At 36.8% G+C, this 6,000-nt stretch overlaps 1 long non-coding RNA gene across 1 annotated transcript in view; it reads left to right on the top strand.

Moving 5' to 3' along the window:
• Window positions 1-494: 494 nt before the first annotated feature.
• LOC146865787 (uncharacterized) overlaps window positions 495-6,000 on the top strand; it is a 175,943-nt gene continuing 170,437 nt past the window's right edge. Inside the window, exon 1 of the long non-coding RNA XR_014976700.1 lies at window positions 495-593. This is a non-coding gene — a long non-coding RNA (uncharacterized LOC146865787). The remainder of the gene's footprint in view (window positions 594-6,000) is intronic.

Raw genomic sequence — 6,000 nt, 5'->3', positions numbered from 1 at the left:
GATTATAAAATTGTTTTTTTTAAATATCCAAAATGTAAAAAATATGCACCAGATAATACTTATCTGGTTATGTGTTCTGTTCAGATGTAATGTCTCGTATCTAATGCGGAACGCAGTGATTATACGCAACCGTGTTTCCGCAGCAATAATTGTTTAAGTTTTGAATACCGATATAATTTGGGCAATAAAGATTGTTGTTTAATCAGTGTATCTGATGGTGTTGCTTCTGGTATGTTGCCAAAAATGGTGATAGGTGTTTGACTGTCTGGGGATTAGTTTTATGTAATAGCATTAACATCTGTCAACATTGGTCAGTATTGGTGTTTTATATTCGCAATAGGTAGACATAATAGTGCACATGATGTTATGGCAGATATAGCACCACAATAAGTGGAGGTTCGAGATTTTAGCTAGCACTATGGATAACTTCAGGAAGTTCTTAGTTGTGAGGTAGACAATGCTTTTGATGTATTTTTCTTACTTACAGGTCAGAGAAATTGCATTGAAGGTTCAGTATATCCTGGATGGAGGACTTTGGAAGATTAGCGATTATCCTAAGCATTGCATTATTTGAATAGCAAGACATTTTTAAGGTGAGCTCATTATCCGGAACAATTCAAAACCCAAAAACTCAATATTTTAAAGTGAAATTATGCTGGGCACGTGTTAGATGGTGGATTTGCACTGTACACTATTGCACAGTGTTTTTATGCACTTTTTATAATTATTGTTATGTGACCATAGTATGGACATACTGTATGCACTTGAAGATACAATGCTTGTTTTTTCAGATCATATAAGTAACAATTAATATTTTGTATCTAATTCCCTCTTTCTAAGACATGCATACTTCAATGGTAATTAATGTGAGCACTCTTGTTGGAGTTGTTTCTATCCATGAATCACCTTATGACAACCAAGCACATGGGTGTGATGGTGAAGGGGATTCTAGTTAATAGTTCTAGTGTTACTTAGACATATGTTGTTGATTTATTTATAGCCCTGATGAAGTCAGAAATGCGGACGCATCCTATCTGATGAAACACATGTTGGCTATTTTGCTACCTGGAAAAGATAAGACGTGTAAATGAAGGATGAATAGTGATCTATGATGGGAATATTGGAGGAATAAAACAACGGAGATTGAAAGAAGACGGACTGGACTTTGATTTCATATTACACACTGAGTGGTTCTCAGGATAACCTGTTTATGTACTAAAGGACTGGTTTTTCTGGTCCAATTTTTGGGGGTATAGGTGTCTGCCCTCTTCCTTGGAGCACACAATTGGATAGTTAGTGCATTTGACTGTGGGGATCACTGTGATCTAATTTGCGCATAAAGTCTTGCCACATGTAGCTTTGGTTATCTTGCCCCTTGGTACCCATTGATAAATTGGTGGAATTCATGTTGGACAGTGAAGCTATTAATGAAATAAAAAGGGGATCCCCTGCTCCAAATACCAGCGCCTGTGGCTGGGAAAAAGACTAATAATTTTGTAAATCCTCAGGCAACTATTTTCATTACTCTCAATATAATATATATCATAAGAAAATAAGGCTCAAAGCACATAAAAGTATAGAAAAATATCCCAAAATAAATATTTTATTAAAAGACTCCACAGTATGATTTTTACATATATATATATATAAAATAACTGTTGCCTTTACGTAATCTGCAGCACTTGAGTGATCCGGAGTGATCAGAACGTGAATCAGAACCCAAGAGGGTATAGCCATGTGCTAAATTCATTACAAGTGTAAAGAGATCTTTGCATCTCCTTTTGTAATATACAGTGAAACATAGTAAGGAAAGTCCTGAAATCCTTACAATGGACAATTATCGATAAATTATGAATATATGGCAACCATAAATATTGAGGACTAATAGTATTCAAGTCGAAGTGACCGAAGGCGTTCAGACTATCTGACATATTTTATTAAGACTCCCCAATTTATCAAGTGGATTCTCCTGAGAAAGGCTTCACAGCCGAAACGTGTACAGAGAATCTCGGACTATCCCATATACACTGAGAATAGTGGAGTATCCCATGTACACTAACTACGGGAGAGTACTATATCATATAATTATAAAGACCTTTATATATTGTTTTTTATGATGTATTACAACATTTGTCTTAAAGAATTGTGATTATATTACAAAATCATATTTCAAGTTAAGAATGATCTATGTATTATTTAGATTGAACATAGGAAAAAGAATCAAGATGTTCTACAATTCATGTGTGGTGGTGTTGTATTGGCTATGATTTGTATGAATGAAATGATGGGATAAAATCTGTTATTTTTCTTTTTATATATGTATATATATATTGCTCACGAAGGACACTGCAATAAGCCACTCCCCAGCCTGCGATGCCGAAGCCAGTGACGGAAGCAGCATCTGTCAATTATTTTTCAGAAAGCAGGAACATAGCAGGGAATCCCACCACAAAGTCCAGCGGCACACCAGAGGACAGTACACAGATTTTATTTGTGCACAAACACACAAATGCCTTTCTTAAGTATATGTATAAATATATATACATACATACATGCATACATATATATATATATATATATATATATATATATATATATATATATATATATATATATTCAAAATGACGCTGTGAGCTCCTCCTTGAATTTCGCCCGTTGTCGGGTGGTGTGTTAAGCCGGTAGAGCTACCGCCGGCAAATTATGTCCAAAGTGTCTGCTAATAAGCAAAAACGCACTCTCAGTAGCTATGTAGGTAACATTTAATTTACACTGTAACGCGTTTCGGGAGACACGCTCCCTTGGTCACACAGTGTGGCATCACATCACAAGCATCCATAAGTACAGGGTAAAGTAAACATAGTCAAAGGACTGCCGGCTGGAAGTGCAAAACAAAGGGTGATTTTGGCGGCCATCTTGTAATGGTGTACAATTATTCAAAACCAAGTGGTATACATTGTAAATAAACAGAACAGATTGGCCCCATGTGCAGTACGACAGTTATTCATGAAAACCATGTCAATACATCTCGTCATAGTGACTGATTGATGGAAAGGACTATAGTCAAAGGACTGCCGGCTGGAAGTGGAGAACTATTTTGGCGGCCATCTTGTAATGGTGTAAAATTATTCAAAACCAAGTGGTATACATTATAAATAAACAGAACAGGTTGGCTCTATGTACAGTACGACAGTTATTCATCAAGACCATGTCAATACATCTCGTCATAGTGACTGATTGATGAAAAGGACTATCTCTTTCACATTATAACAGAAACACATTTTTAAATGATTACTAGCTTGATATAAGCATCATTAATAAAGCCTCTATACAACATGATGACAACATCTCTCACAATGTTACAAGGCAACAGAGTTGGCTATATGGAGCACATTAATGTGACAAAGTATTTAGAGACTTATGGTAACTTCCTGTATACGTAATGCACTCGAGAATATGCGTAAATAGGTTAAATACTCGCACCAAAGTGGTTGTGCCATTACAGAGAGGAAGAGAATGAGGAGCACAAAGATTATCCGAACCGGCATATAAATCCAAATGTACTCACTAGTGTACTTGGGTGCAGATGTGATCCCTTCAATAGAATTCAATAAAACGTGAGAACTAGAGAAAGAGAATATGTGGAACAATACTAGTGGGATGGAGAGTAAATAAAATCAAATAGATAAAGAGTGTTTTCATATCTACTTATTTGCAGATTTCATTCCAATGGAACCGAAGAAAAGGGTAGGAGCCCGTGAAGTGCTCGTGAAGATATAAAGGGCCCCTTCCTTTCCTCCTGAAACGATAAACAACAAAAGAAAAATTGTAGTTAAAATATTGCCATTATCATGTTTTCACAAACATCTACACAGACTGTAAAAATTACACGTGCATAATTCGATGAGAAACAACAGTAAATCGGGCTAGTCTTCAATCAAGTGTGTTGCCAATTCCTCGTCTTGATTATGACCTTTCGGGAATTTCGTTTCAAGGTCCATAATCCACATAGATTCCCGTTTTCTCAAGGACAGTTCTCTGTTACCTCCCCTCCTCCCCACTCTCACTTGTTCCAAAACAAAATAGCTAAGTAAATTGCTGTTGGAAAGGTGGAATTCAGCAAAGTGTCGTGCAATGGGGTAGTGTGGATCTTTGTTATTCACTGCTCTCAGGTGTTCGAGAACTCTCTTTTTAGCCATGTGAGTGGTACTCCCTACATATCTTTTTGCAAAGGGACATTCAACAACATATATAGCATATGTCGTGCTACAAGTAAGGAATTGTGTTATGCTTTTCATACCGACTCTCCCAGGTAAGCTCAATTCTTTAACCATCTTGCTATTTCTGCATGCCTTACAGTGTCCGCAAGGATGAAAGCCTTTCAGATTATAGTGATACGGGACCCTATTGACAGTAATATCACCATGTACTAATATATCTCGCAGACTTTCGCTTTTACGGTATATTATTTTGGGTCTAGTGCTGATTTGAGGACCTATGATGGAGTCATTTTGGAGAATATTCCAGTTATCAGTAAGGATTTTTTGAATCTTACGTGATTCTTTGTTGTAAGTTAGGATCACTCTTGTCTCATTATTTTCCGTCATATTTCCTTGTGTCTTAGTTTCTAATGTTTCCTCTCTGGTTATCTTTCTGATTTTGGAAACAGCCCTGTTCAGCACCCAATCCGGGTAACCACGTTCCCTGAATCTTCTTAACATTATTTGTTCTTCTTTGAGATATCCCTCATTGTCGCTACAGTTACGTCTTGCCCTCAGCAGCTCCCCATAAGGTATACTCCATTTAAGGGTGTCAGGGTGGCTGCAGAGGGCATGAAGAAGACTATTACCGGCTGTTTCTTTCCGGTATAGTCTTGTTTCTAAGGCATTGCCTTTTGCTGTAATCTTGATGTCAAGGAATTCTATTTCTTCTTTTTGCAAGTTGTGAGTTAAAACAATGTTATAGGAGTTATCATTAAGGAGGTTAACAAATTCTGTCGCTTCCTGTTCACTACCTTTCCAAATAAGAAACAGATCATCTATGTATCTTAACCAGGTGTCAACTTTGTTAAGATAAGTGGCATATTTAACATCATTGCGTACTTCTTCTTCCCACAAACCTAGAAACAAATTCGCGAAACTAGGCGCAAAACATGTCCCCATTGATGTACCTGTGATTTGTTTGTAAAGGTCTCCGTTAAACAAAAATATATTATTGCAAAGACACATGTTCATCATTTCTGTTAGCATCTTAGTGTGGTCAAGATACATAATCATACATTACCTCTCATTGAGGTAATGTATGCATGCTCTAATACCCTGACTATGTTCAATGATAGTATACAAGGAGCATACGTCTAATGTTAGAAACATGTGATTTTCATGCCACACAATACTATCAATTTTGCGTAAGAAGTCTTTAGTGTCTTTGACATGTGTGGGTAGTTTAAACACATAGTCTTGTAAAAAGTGATCGACATACTTGGAGATGTTTTCAAATACACTACCAATTGATGAGACAATCGGTCTTCCAGGAGGTACAAGTGGGTCTTTGTGGATTTTGGGAAGAAAGTAAATTATGGGGAGTTTGGGATAATCTCTTTTGAGGAATAACAATTCTTCCCATGAGATTAGACCCTTCTGCTGCCATATAGACAAATTTTCCCACGTTGTGGTAATACTTTCATTGTATTCTCTTGAGCTGCTCTTAGAGTAGAATTTATCATTTCCCAATTGTCTATATGCTTCTTTTAGTTACATTTCTTTTTCCTGTAAAACTACATTGCCCCCCTTGTCAGCTGGACGAATGACAAGGTTAGGGTCATTTCCCAATGCAGTAATAATTGATCTCTGTTTCATGGTTAGATTAAAGGATTTATCCTTCCCTTTATTTCGTCCATGCTTGCAATCAAGAAGGGATTTAGTGACAATGTCATGAAACGTATCAATGTTGTCATGTGGGAGCACAGGATAGAATATAGATTTTGGCTTAAAGCCCGTCATG

This window comes from Triturus cristatus, chromosome 2_1 (genome assembly GCF_964204655.1).
Source record: "Triturus cristatus chromosome 2_1, aTriCri1.1, whole genome shotgun sequence".
NCBI classification, from domain to species: Eukaryota; Metazoa; Chordata; class Amphibia; order Caudata; family Salamandridae; genus Triturus; species Triturus cristatus.
Note: the sequence above shows the minus strand (reverse complement) of the source record. Positions and strands in the feature narration are given on the sequence as shown.